The sequence below is a fragment of the Aphelocoma coerulescens genome, chromosome 2, assembly GCF_041296385.1.
Source record: "Aphelocoma coerulescens isolate FSJ_1873_10779 chromosome 2, UR_Acoe_1.0, whole genome shotgun sequence".
NCBI lineage: Eukaryota > Metazoa > Chordata > Aves > Passeriformes > Corvidae > Aphelocoma > Aphelocoma coerulescens.
In genome coordinates this window covers 30,695,942-30,709,760 of record NC_091015.1, presented here as the reverse complement: position 1 = coordinate 30,709,760, position 13,819 = coordinate 30,695,942, and the positions used below count along the sequence as shown (strand labels likewise).

The window sequence follows — 13,819 nt, the reverse complement described above, 5'->3', positions numbered from 1 at the left end:
TCCATGACACTTACTCCATTGATTATACTACCAAGAAAGAAGCCTTTCCGATCTAATTCCATGAAAAAATATATAGAACAGATCTTTGGGAAAGTAAGTTTTGTTTCTTGACCTACTATTTAAGGTGATACTAGTCTATAAATTGAAGAGTTTCCTTTTACCTTTCTGTGTGTTTCCTGAAAACCCTGAACCTAATCCTAACTCTAACACCCTAACAATAACCCTAGCCCTAACCTTTATCCCTAAACGTAAAGAATACTGCTAAACCTAAGCGTAAACCTAACCGTAAGAGTAAACCTAACCATAACACAAAAGCCCTAACCATAACCAAACCCTAACCCAAAGCCTAACCCTAATCCTGACCCTAACCCAACCCCAAACCCCACACCCTAAACCTAAACCTAACCCTAACCCCAAACACACTAATCCCAACCCTAAACATAACCCAAACAATAACCCGATCCCAAAACCCTGACCCCAAACCCAACTGTAACACAAACCCTAACCTTAAACCTTAAACCTAACGCTAACCCTAACCCTGACCCTAAACCTAGCCCTAACCCTAACCCTAACCCAACCCTAACCCTACCCCAAAACCTAACCCTAACCCTAAACCAACCATAGACCTAACCATAAAACTAACCCGACCCTAACAAAACCATAGACCTAACCCAAAACCTACCCCTAAAACCAAAACCTAAACCCTAACCTTAATCAAAATCCTAACCAAACGCTAACTCTAAAACACATGCTATCCCTAACCCTACCCCTAAAACCTAACACTAACCGTAAACCCTAACCCAAACCTTAACGCTAACAATAACGCTAAACCTGAACCCTAACACTTAACCCTAACCCTAACCAAAACCCTAACCCACACCCTAACCTTAACTCTAACCTTAACCTAAACCCTAACCCAGCCCTATCCCTAACCCTAACCATAACCACTAACCCTAAGCCTAACCCCCTAGCCCTAACCCCAATCCTAACCCCTAACCGTAACCCAACCCTAACTCTAAACCTAACCCAGAGCAAACTTTGATTGAGGACATTTCATTTCTGTTGGACATGTTTCTCAAATCATTAACACACGTCTGGTGCTCTGCAAGCCCACGTGAGCAGGGAAGGCCTAAATAGAATGTTACAGCACTGGAAGTCAAGCAATACACATTTAAGATTTTTAAAATATTTTGAACAAATTCAAGCACTCTTTGAGACCATACCAAATGAACACTGGGAATCATATGGTAGCAAATTTTCTTTCACCATGCTCTAGGCTCCACAAACTAGTTTTAGTGTGTTTTGTCACTAAACAAATGATGGTATGCTTCATCTATGTCTTCTGTGGGGTTTGAAGCCATCTCCTCCTTGGCTGAGAGGTTTCTAACATTCTGCTGCGTAGCAGTAACTCAGTGAGTCTCAGCACTGGTGCCAGAGTGTGCGTGTAAAGTTTCTAAAGGGAATTTCAGAAGCTTATGAATTGCCTACATCCCTCTAAAGTGCTAAATCCTTCATAGGGCTTAAAAAGAATTTCCATAGCATATGTGAAATGTGCCAAGTTTAGACACTAGTCTAAACAAGAATGAATTTCAGTCTCAATGACAAGATAAGCCAAATTTTTGTCTCAGTTTGAGACAAATTAGGAGGGAATGTCCTGAGATGAACATGTCCTCTAACGGAAGGCAAGTTTTGGCAGCCCCTACCCCACAGGTTCGAAAGGAATTTCTTGGAGGCAAGTGAAAAAACCATGTTTATTTAGATAATAAACCTTCAAGTGGTGGAGAAAGATGGTGGATTTTTTAAAGTCCTGCTCCACTTCTCCCAAGCTCCTCTGGAGCCGGGGTGCAGCGCCCGAGGGTGTCCCCTCTGGGCCATGGTGTGGGGACTGTTCTGGTATTTTGGACCGGAGCAAAGCTGAACAGTTCCAGAAGAAGAAGAGGAAGAGGCCACAGTCCTGGGAAAAATTTCTTGCCTCCTCTAACAGGCCAGCAGAGGGAGCTAGCTGTGGGGGAGGGGCTGCCAAAACCTGCTTTCTGTTAGAGGACATGTTCATCTCAGGACATTTCCTCCTAGTTTGTCTCAAACCGAGACAATTCCTTACTATTAAATTATTGTGCCACTAGAAAAACAATGGATCTTTTGTATTGATCCAGTTGATCCACTCATAGAACTTTGCTCACAAGGGAAGTTATTCTTCATGTTGATATTGTTGATTTTATAGCACAGCTGAAATCGGTTGAAATATGTTGAAGTCATGCTCTAAGGTCAAAAATTATGTCGAAATAGAAATAGGGTTACACCATGTATTAGCAGATTTCCTGCTCTCAAGGGCAAGGGATTGACAGGAAAAAATAAGGAAAGGAAGGGAAATGGTATCAGCCATGAAGGTTTATGTCACCTTATATTTTTGGTGAAATTAATATGATGCTTCAGCATTATATTGGGTTTTCGTTGCAACAACTATTACAATTTAACAATTTAAAGCTATTGCAGATCTTTTTTTTTTTTGTAACAGTCCTTTTCTGAATTTTAATGATTCTAATTACCTTGCACAGTTTATATTAGTATGAAAATCCTTTCTGCAAGTCTCTGTTTTCATCAGTTTCCTTACATACAAAGTTTGTTCAAGACTGCAGCCTGGGATTCTATAGCAAACAGCATCCTGTCTCAGTAACTGCTGCTGACCCTTACTCTGAGAGCAGATATTTATCATCCCCTAGCAGCTCTGGTGTCCTCTGGGAGCCCATGGAGGATGCTGTTACATGTCGTTAGGGATCCAGGGGAGATACACTTCATTATTTTCTTTCTGCCAGTGTAGTGTAATATTAATGTAATAGTTTGCTTCTAAAATGCAGGAGCAATTGATAAGAAACTTCTTTTCCCCTCAGATTTCTATAGCTTTTCATCCGTATCAGTTTCCTGAGATACAGTTTGGCCCCACACTGACTAGTTGAAGGTGTTTGGAAATTGTCACTTACCAACTTTTGATTGGACATCTTTCTCTTTAAGAAAAATAAAATCTAGTAAGATACAGGGAAATCTTTTTTTTTTAACAGTTGAATTTTTTTTTTTTTACATAGGACTGAAAAGTTTGGGAGAGCACATGCAGAATTTATTGTTTTATAGAAGAAGAAAGGTGATATTTAAGTAACAGGAAAGAATTTAAGTACATGAAAGTTTCTGAGGGAAGATGTTTTGTTTTGAGAGTAATTTAAATTGAATTCAGTATCTACAAAAGAATGATCATGCTGTGCTGAAACTTTCTGTGCCGTGTTTCAGCCTAGAGCAAAAGTTTATAGCCAGATACAATCCCTGATATTTTCCTATACTTAAATTTTACATGTGTCCAGTGTTGTTTCAAACAATGTTAAGAGATGTTTCCTTTGTTACAACTTTGACCTGTCTCAGTATTTGTTGTGTCAGTTTTTGTCCAGCTTTATTACCAGGAGGTCAGACATGGTCTATTTTATTTTAACTCAAGTGACTCATTTAGTCTTGTGACTACAGTATCATAAAGATCAAAAATACACATTCGTTCTACCTCATTTAGACTTCTGTATTTCCTACATACTTGGCATGCACTAGTTTGTCATTTTATGTAGAAGAATACAGCATTTTAAGCACTATAAATCTTATATATAAGTGATATTGTTATTGTAGTGCTGGCTTCTTTTACTATTATTTATTATTAGAATGGACTATTGATACAGGAAGGGCATGTCTGAAATTAATAAAGTTGTGTATGCTAGAGTGAAAACACAACTTTGTGACATGTCATGCACTTGTGTTTTTTCACTACTTCCGTTCATTCTGGATCTGTGGGCCAAGACCAGAGATATGAGATTCAAAGCCGAGTTCCAGGTCCTGCATTTTGAGCACAACAACCCCATGAAGGGCTATGGGTTGGGGGAAGGGTGTCTGGAAGGCAGCCAAGCAGAGAAGAATAAGGGGATGCTGGTTGTCAGCAGCTGAACATGAGCAGTCAGTGTGCCCAGGTGGCTAAGAAGGCCAATAACATCCTGGCCTGTATCAGCAATAGTGTGGCCAGCAAGACCAGGGCAGTCATTGTCTGCCTGTACTCAGCACTGGTGAGACCATACCTTGAATCCTGTGTCCAGTTCTGGACCACTCAATGCAAGAAGGACATTGAGGTGTTGGAGCAAGTCCAGAAAAGGACAATGGAGCTGGGGAAGGAGCACAAGGCCTGTGAGGAGCGGCTGAAGGACCTGGGGTCGTTTAGCCTGGAAGAAGAGAAGGCTCAGGGGAGATCTTATTGCTTTCTACAACTGCCTGAAAGGAGGCTGCAGCCGTGTGGGGGCCATTTTCTTCTCCTGGGCAACCAGTGACAGAACCAGAGGAAATGGCCTCAAGCTGTGCTAGAGGAGGTTCAGGTTGAACATCATGAAAAATTTATTAATTGGAAGTGTGGTTAAGCATTGGAATGGGCTTCCTAGGGAAGTGGTGAAGTCACTATCCTTGGAAGTGTCCAAGAAATGACTGGACATGACAGTGCTATTGTTTAGTGATATGATGGTGTTTAGTCAAAGATAGGAGTTGATGGTCTCGTATGTCTTTTCCAAACTTAATGATTCTATGATTGTTGCACCATGTACATGGCAATCTGAAATTGTATCAGAATTTTTTCAAGCATTTAAAAAAAATCTCTTGAGTAGCACCAAAGCATTGAAATAAACTCCTAATAATTTATTTAAATAAAAAATGAAAAAAAAAGATCAACCCAAAAAATCCTCTGAGGAAAACATTTGGCAGTGCTGGGTTAACTGTTGGACTTGATGATCTTAAAGTTCCTTTCCAACCTAAATGATTATTAGTCTGTGATCTCAATAAATCAAGAAAAAACAATTTTTAGTTCTATCCAATAGTGTTTAGGTCAATTGAATGACTCAGATCTGCTCTTAAATAGTCTGGGAGAAATGCTTCTATGACGAGACAGACCATTCTCCTCTAGATCATAAGGAGAGTAAAAAAAAAATAGTTCAGTCAAAGGCCACTAAAAATCTAATTTTTCAAAAGCCACAAAATGTTTTAGGACTGTTACTGACAGACAGAAATACTCCATTTCAATTTATTTTTGCAGGTGATTCAGAAGGTCTATGGCTTATATTAAACTATATCCTTCCATTATGCATTTATTACAACCAATAAGTTAGGTGTGTTTATAACCTGATAGACACCTGTGAAAAACAGAAATTAATTTCTGTTGGTTTAGCTGCAATTTTTATGAGATGTCAAACTGTATTTAGAAAGTATCAACTGATCCGATCCCTGATGGTAATAATTGCAGCAGCAGATTATTCCTTGCCGGTTTGATCTTTGACATATATTGGTTTCTGTTTAATTTGCTAATTTAAGGAAAGAATATGATCTGCCCTTTACCATACTCACAGAAGTCAGGTTTTTTAAGGCATCTCTTTTCACCTTCTGTAAGTCTTTCTACCTGATCCAACTCGGAGCAGAAAAAGGTGAGCCACAGCTATTAACCAGGAATAACATGGGTGAAAACAGGTGAGGGATGGGAATAAATTTAGCAACACCTCATGCAGACTGGAAAGAGAAGCATGAAATTGCTTCAGCTATAGGGAAAAATACTTTTTTTTTGGTCAGAAAACACCTATTAGTAAAACTGAAACTTGCTGAGGAAGTGTATGGTATTTGTCAAAAAAATAGTTTGCACTTATGCACAGTGTGTACTGGTCTAAGTTTTTGTCTATGTCTTTTTTTACCTTTGGCTTCTGCTGAGTTTTCTTTAATGAAGAGCTTTGAAAGAGAGAAATTGGAAGTCTCAATGCTTTCATGCCCTGCAGAGCCCATCCGGCTCCCTGAGTTCAGGGGAGTTCTTGTGGCCTAGTCCTTAAGTTCTTGCATCAATCAGCTCATACCTAGGAAGATGGCCAGATTCAGAAAAGATCTGTTTCATTTTGGCTTTATTTTCCAATAAGGAGATTAAACAATCAGATTGAAGAACCAGGTAAAATTAAGGAAAATACATGAAAATAGACATAAGTTCTAAGTAGCAGTACACCTGTGATTATCATATCAATAGCGAAAGCTGTTCTTGAAACTGTAGAGGACATAGTTGTCTTTTTAAGCAGAAGCTATTTGACACAAAAATCTATTGGATGGTGAATAAATTGGATGAAAGAATCATAGTTGGGACACTGTGAGAAATAAGTGACAGCATGATACAATAGATAAAATATTCAGTTATTGATTTCCAGGTTCTAACAACTGAGATTGGTCTATTTTTTTGTAAATTTTGCTTTTCAATTTTCTTGGACCTATTTTCTCCACATTGTATGCTGAAGTCTCATTTAAATAAGCAAGAAGGGATTTCAGGAGTAAAAAAAATATTACAATATCTATTTCAAGAACTTGCAGTAGTTTTTTAATCCATTTCTCAAAGCTGAAAAGTAAATTTGATTAAGGAGTAAAATTTTGACTTAAAAAAGCATTTTAACAAAACTTACGTGACTATTAAAAAACTTAATTTACTGTTATTTTTTTAGTATTTGTATTGGAAAGAAGATAGTTTTATTCTTGTGGTTGATTTGTGGAGTTTGAGGTAGGTTTTGGTGAAAAGCTAAAGTATTCAATAGTTTGCAAATAAAAAAGGGGATGCTTTGTTGGGAAGTGTTGCAATCTGGTTTAAACCCAGAAGAGCAAAGAAAACTAAGTCTCTATGTATAAACTGGGAAGAACTTAGAAGCTTCAAAATACACACAAAAACGAGATTAAAACCAAACGAGGTTAGATGTTGGTGCCAAAAAATTGATATATTTCATTTAATATTAAAGGAGACGAAGAGAAAGGAAAAGAAAAAAAGAAATAGAGAAAGAAGTGTGCGTGGGGGGGAGTAGGGGGACAGGAAGAGAGTGACAGGGGTTAGGTGGAAGCATATCACCCATCCGAGGGTCCCAGCGACTTCTCGTTGCTCCTCTCCATCTGGTTTTCTGGTGGTGAGGGTCCCTCGCCGCTGTGCCGCCACACATCGCCACACATCGCCACACGCCGCCACACGCCGCCACACGCCGCCACACATCGCCACACATCGCCACACATCGCCACACATCGCCACACATCGCCACACACCGCCACACACCGCCACGCCACACACCGCCACACGCCGCCACACACCGCCACACGCCGCCACACACCGCCACACACCGCCACACACCGCCACACATCGCCACACATCGCCACACGCCGCCACACGCCGCCACACGCCGCCACACATCGCCACACATCGCCACACGCCGCCACACACCGCCACACGCCGCCACACATCGCCACACGCCGCCACACATCGCCACACATCGCCACACGCCGCCACACGCCGCCACACGCCGCCACACGCCGCCACACATCGCCACACACCGCCACACACCGCCACACACCGCCACACACCGCCACACACCGCCACACGCCGCCACACGCCGCCACACACCGCCACACATCGCCACACGTCGCCACACATCGCCACACGCCGCCACACATCGCCACACGCCGCCACACATCGCCACACGCCGCCACACGCCGCCACACATCGCCACACGCCGCCACACGCCGCCACACGCCGCCACACATCGCCACACACCGCCACACACCGCCACACATCGCCACACGCCGCCACACATCGCCACACGCCGCCACACATCACCACACATCGCCACACGCCGCCACACATCGCCACACATCGCCACACATCGCCACACATCGCCACACATCGCCACACGCTGCCACACATCACCACACATCGCCACACGCCGCCACACATCGCCACACATCGCCACACATCGCCACACATCGCCACACGCCGCCACACGCCGCCACACACCGCCACACTCCTCCACGTGCTGCCACACTCCGCCACATGCTGCCACAAGCCAAAGAGTAACAGAATCCCATGGATTAATATACGTTTTGGGCCAGGTAGTCCCATGTGCCTCCCTTGGCAGGGGCCAGTTTGACACTGTCCCTTGCAACACTGAGGGTCTGTTGCATCATCTCTGGTGCAGGGTCTGAGGACCCCTTTGGGGAGGGCTTTTGATGGGCCATGTCACCCCCTCTGTCCTTCATGTGGATGCACCTTCTTCCCTGAATGAAGGGGCCCCTCAGCTGGGCTCTTCTTTACAGTGGTGCATGGGTGTTTACTGCCTCTGACCAGAGGCTTTTCCAGCACTGTCCTCCCTCCACCCTTTGGCACAAGGGTCTGTGGGAGCCTGGCAGCTGATAGCCCTGGGGCCATGATCTCCACTCCTGAGGCGTTAAGCTTGTGCTCTGTGAATGTCCCCAGCCCTGAGTTGTTACTTTATCTTATCAGCGATTAGTCCAGAGCCTCTCAGAGCCCCATTCAGGGTGCGTTAGTCTTCTCTGTCTGCAGCTTTTGTAATACAGTTTTGCAAGTCCTTCATGAAAATGTTTAAGTCATAAACGAATATTTCAGTCTCTAACAGAAGGTAAAATACGTCTAGGCCTGGTTTACAAAATCATATATTTTTTCTTAGTTTTCTGTATTGTGGTTATTTCCTATAAGGACAGTAAGATATGAGTCAAATTTAATGTGTGGAAGTTTTTGCAAAATGATGATATACAAGTGGTATTGAATGGATCACAGTGGAAACAGAGTATGGTGGACTGATTTGATTTTCTGGCCAGGATAAAAAATGTTGTTTGGCTTTTGCTTTTCTGTTGATGTTGTTTTTCTTTGTGTTTGTTGGAGTTCGTTGATTTTTTTTTTATCTAAAAAATATCATCAGTAAAAGGTAAAATCAGTAATAATCCAATGTATTGAGTAGAACTGTGAAACTGCAGTATCTCTTGAATTTGTTTCTGGAAGGTCACTTTGAATTCAAATATCATAGGCCAAGAAAACCCTTATTTTTCTTCATTTTAGTACATTGGTTCATTTAATGAAATAATGAATTTATTTCATTCAATTCAGCCACTTTAGCCAAAAATAGACACAGCTCTGTCTGATGTTACCTTTCAAATTAGAAACACACACATCTGTCCTTGTCAGGTTACAAGGAATCAGAAACTTACCATTCAGAAGACTTTTGCTAGAAGTCATCAAAGGGATGAAGGTAATTAGAGGTGATGACAGCCATTCTCCTAGTCTGATGTTCAAGATTGTGTCTGTCAACATTCAGTGACATGATGATTTACTGGAATTCCTAGAAACAGGTGACATCATCCAACAGTCTACTGCATACTTTCTTGCTGTTACAAAGATCCAAGAAGTTATTTTAAAACAATGGGGAACCAGTTATTTTCTGATTTGCATAAAGAACCAAATTTGGTTTGCAAAAGAAAGTTCTTTTTAAAGGAAGTTTTGTTTACAAAAGAAAGCCACATTCTTGATTGCTGATGCTTTTATCATTCATAAATTCATTATTTGTCTGCTGCAAACTGTCAAATCAAACATTTACTCTGTAGAGAAAAAAAACAAATTCAGAAAACACCAGGAAGATAAACATACTTTCTTTAATGCAGACAGTGACTTCGTAGGTTCAGAAAGGCTATGTATACATAATAGACATTAAAACTTAAGCATGATTCCAAGAAACAAAGAGATCTATCTCCCTGCTTCAATCCAGCCTGTCTGCCAAAATGGCTTATTAGATTTTCTGACCAACCTGCAGGATGAAAGTCTTGTCATCATTGCACTTGCCAGAAGGCAGAGAAAAGCAAAGCTGACAACGTTAGCATTAAACACAAATACTAGCAATAACTGTAAAATATGTTCCAGTCTTCCATGTTTCACTTCTCCCATGAGGGGAGAAAAGTATTGTCTTTCTAGATATATAAGGCATATAACTCTGCTTTTTGTTTTAAATAAAAAGAATAACAAAAGAGAGAGAAAATAAAACATTCATAAGAGAGCATATTATTCCTGTCCTGCTAAGTGTGGGCTGCACTTGAACTCAGTGTAATCAGGAAAAACATAGCAGGATGAAGTTTAGAGTTCCTTCTGTGGCACCTAAAAGCTCAGTGATGCTTAAGAATGCCAGTGCTACACCTGGGTAGCATGAGGATGAGCATCCTATTTTAACTGTGTGTGTGAACTCCTCTTTTAACTGTGCCGTGCACCCAGTAGCTCTGAATTCAACACGCAGCACAGGAGCCACGATCTTTTTCATTCAAAAGTGGCTGCTCCATGATAAGAGGATTATATTGGTGGTTTGCATTTGATAGGCAACAATCCAGACAGAAGAATCCTCCCCTATCCCTGTTGAAGCTGGGTCACTAGTGGGGCCAGAAATAAAAAAGTTTACGGGACAAGAACATAATCAAGAACTTCAATTTGGATCCTATTAGTTAAATCCTTGAGTGTTGGCTTCTGGTCCTTGCACCAAAGGCTCTTCTTTGCAAGCGACAGCTGTGAAGTGTTTACTTCAGGAGCAATGGACCTGACTATTGCTAACCTGCCTGCAGAAACCCTAAAACTAAAGATCGTACTTAAAGAATTTTATTTAGGCCACTTCTGTCTATTACGTTCCTGGAGAATTACCAAGATAAAAGTGAAGTGAGCTACTTAAAGATGTAACACCTTTCAGTACATTCTGCATCCTGGAAAAGAATCTAAACAAGTCATTTAACAAATTTAATACAATAATGGTAGGATACCACATTAACAATGTTAGAGATACTGCTCTTTGTAAAAAAGAAAAATCTTATTTTCCATCTTAACATATTACTTGTAATTCTCTTGAGTTTTTCTCATAGCTTGTACTCACTGAGAATCTATTTAAATTAGTTATAGCTTCAAAGCCAACAGAAAGTTTGAAAGACCCTTCTTTGTTAAAATCTCAAAGTATAGGCTGCTGACTATTTTTTGATCTGTGGTAAAAAGGAAGATGAAGAGCCTCAATTGACTATATTTTAGTTTATTTCAGGACTGGCATACTGATTTATGACTTTCTGGTTTTTTTCTTGCCATTTCCAGAATGTATTATCAGGCTGCTGAAAAATACTGAAATTGTATAGCAATTTTTCTTCTGGAGTTTGTTTAAAATGCTTAACTTGATATATGACTGAAAGTGTGACTTGCTCCATGCTCTGCTATTTGTAATGCTGCAATTAAACCAATCAGCTATTGTAAGTTTTTTCATTTTTAGTGGAAAAATTTATTGAAACTTCCTATATGTGCTCACCTTTCCCACAAGGCTTAATTGGACCTATAAAGAAAAAAAAAAGGTTGCATCCACTTATCAAAACTGTTAACTTAAATATTCATGTAAGATGCCAAATTGATTCAAACCTTACCTCCTAGTTGAGATGTATAACAATGAAAAGTGACAAAAGCTTGCCTTCAAGATAATTTATTGTAAACACATTTCTTAAGTCTGCATGTTTATTATATAAATATGCCCTAAACCAGACTGTCCATTAAAACTAGGCTTTCACCTCCCATTCCTACAAACCAGATTTATCAGAAATTCACCCTCTATGAAACTCTTTATGATCCCAACAGGCCTGATTCCTCTCACATGTTTTATTTCTAAACTATAAATATTGTTTTTTCTCTTCTCAGTGTGGAAATTCAGCTATATCCATTTTACATGCTTACTGGAGTAGAAAACTGCCTAATCAGATAGGAAAACAGTTGGCGGTGTATAAATCAGACTTTGCCAAGGATTTCAAAGTGTGAAACTGGCAGACGAGCACAAAACCTAGGAGTTCTGCCTTTCCCCAGCTTCCCTGTAGAGATTTTACATGGCAAATCTGATCAGCAGAGCCATCTGTATAAATACATGGGCGTGTTGTCCTGAATTAACACAGCAGCTCTACTGGGGAATGTAATTAAGGTCATATTTTTAAATTTCCCCACCAGACTGTCTGAAATACAGATTTATATACCAGGAATAAGAATCTTATCTTGATTTTGATGAGGAAATGACTTGTAATATGTGTTTTACTACCAACTAGTCTTAACAGAGAGCCCAAAGTTAAGTTCAGAGTGCTCCTTAGTGATGCTCCAGGGATGAATTTACCCTCTCCTGTCCTGCAGATCAGTAACACTATGATATTGAAAGTAATGCTGTGCTACAAACAGCTTTCCTTATGCTCAAAGGAAAAAAAATAACCCAGAACCTTTTATATGCGAATGGTTTTACTGTAAGGTTGCCTGCTTTACTCAGTTGACATTCCTTCCTGCGTTCATGTTGAAACAGGGCTGAGTAAAGATTCATGTGGTAGTGGTGACAGGAGGAGTTGTTACACAAGATGTAAAGTTTCCCTTGGATTTTATGTTACGATTTTTTCTCATTACTTAAACAAGAACTACACTGAAGGGGTGCAGGTACCAGGCAATAAAGATTTCCCTTGGTGCTGACAAACTCTGAGACCACAAATGGAGGTGCTTACATGCCACAAGTGATACTGCATAATGTTATTTTCCTTTAGGCGAGGGATTTCTGTCACAAAGGAAACATCTTTATATAAGAACTACTATTGTAGAAAAAAAACATTTAGTCCTCATTATACTTGAAGATTTCAATTCCAGGATATTTTATTCAGTAATGTATGGAAAGTATTTCTAAGCATGCCTTATTTATTACACAGCTTTTGGAGTTGCTTCAATTATTGTCAGTTATTCTGCTTTATCGTTTAGTCATACCCAAGTACAACAGAGGAAATACGTTGGTTTTTAAAGAAAAGAAGGAAACAAGAATACATGTTCTGTGGACAAAACTTTCATACCTGATACATATAAGATGCCTACATATCTGATTTGCAGGTAGTTTATTGAGTCCATTTGTGAGGATTTTGACAAATGAAAAATTTTTTTTTGTGGCAATGGGTTGTTAAAAAATAAAGGAAACAGGAAAAGAGTTTTTTGGAATGCTGCAGTTCATCTGTGGGTCACTGGCATGGGAGTTTTGGTGCACGTGATGTGTTAATTGAGAAAGGAAAAATCCGAGACAGGAGTTGATTTAGAACAGTAGGTGTCTGTATCAGGGAAACAAACAAAAATGTAAACCCCCAGTCATATTGGTCAAAATACAGATAAGGTTATCATTGGACAACAGTTGGGGTATTTCAGCTTTTAGGGGATTGGTAGCTATTTTTCTGTACTCCTCAAATCACTGCAAGGTGATGATATATAGAGTAAGAATATTTTATATTCACAAGCAGACTTTTTTCTTTTGAGTAATATGAAATAAGGTTGGAAGTACTGGTGGTAGGGTTATTGAACAATGACATTTCAACTATTGGTTTTTTACTTTTTAGAATACTTTACAGTAAAAAGGTGAGATACAAAAATTAAAGTAGCAGAGTCTTTTAATGAAAATCCCAATTACAAGCATCAAAAACTAAGCTGATCTTCTTATCACATTTATTTGGTTTTCTTTAAAAAGTTTAGGTTTTTTTTTCCTGATATGTGAACATCATGAAAGCTCTTACTCTAATAAGCCAATTTGAATACAATTACATTATAAGCTGAAAATGTTTCTCTGTCTTGAATGTCTGAAACTTAGTGTATGTGCTTTGGCAACTGGTTGCAACTGCAGTGAAAGCCAGGTTACTGCTACAAAGAATGCTTATGAGCTCCTCTGAAATTGCCATTCTCCAAGGAAAATGTCTGGACATAATAAAATGAGGATAGACTGACAAATGAAAGGTAGATGGGTACGTGGAACAGCTGCCACTGCCTTCTTTCTCTCTGGGTATTCTTTTGAGCAAGGGCTGTTGTTACACCACATTAAATTTTCTTATGAGTCAGTTCTTACGAACTTCATTTCTTTCAGTATGGCTGCAGTAAGTTCATGTCAGACTGACATGACTATGTCAGAAT

The 13,819-nt window shown here is 39.9% G+C and overlaps 1 protein-coding gene across 2 annotated transcripts in view; it reads left to right on the top strand.

Moving 5' to 3' along the window:
- The window catches only part of LOC138106397 (alkylglycerol monooxygenase-like), a 197,195-nt gene that overhangs the window by 85,083 nt on the left and 98,293 nt on the right, over positions 1-13,819 (top strand). The window lies entirely within an intron of this gene.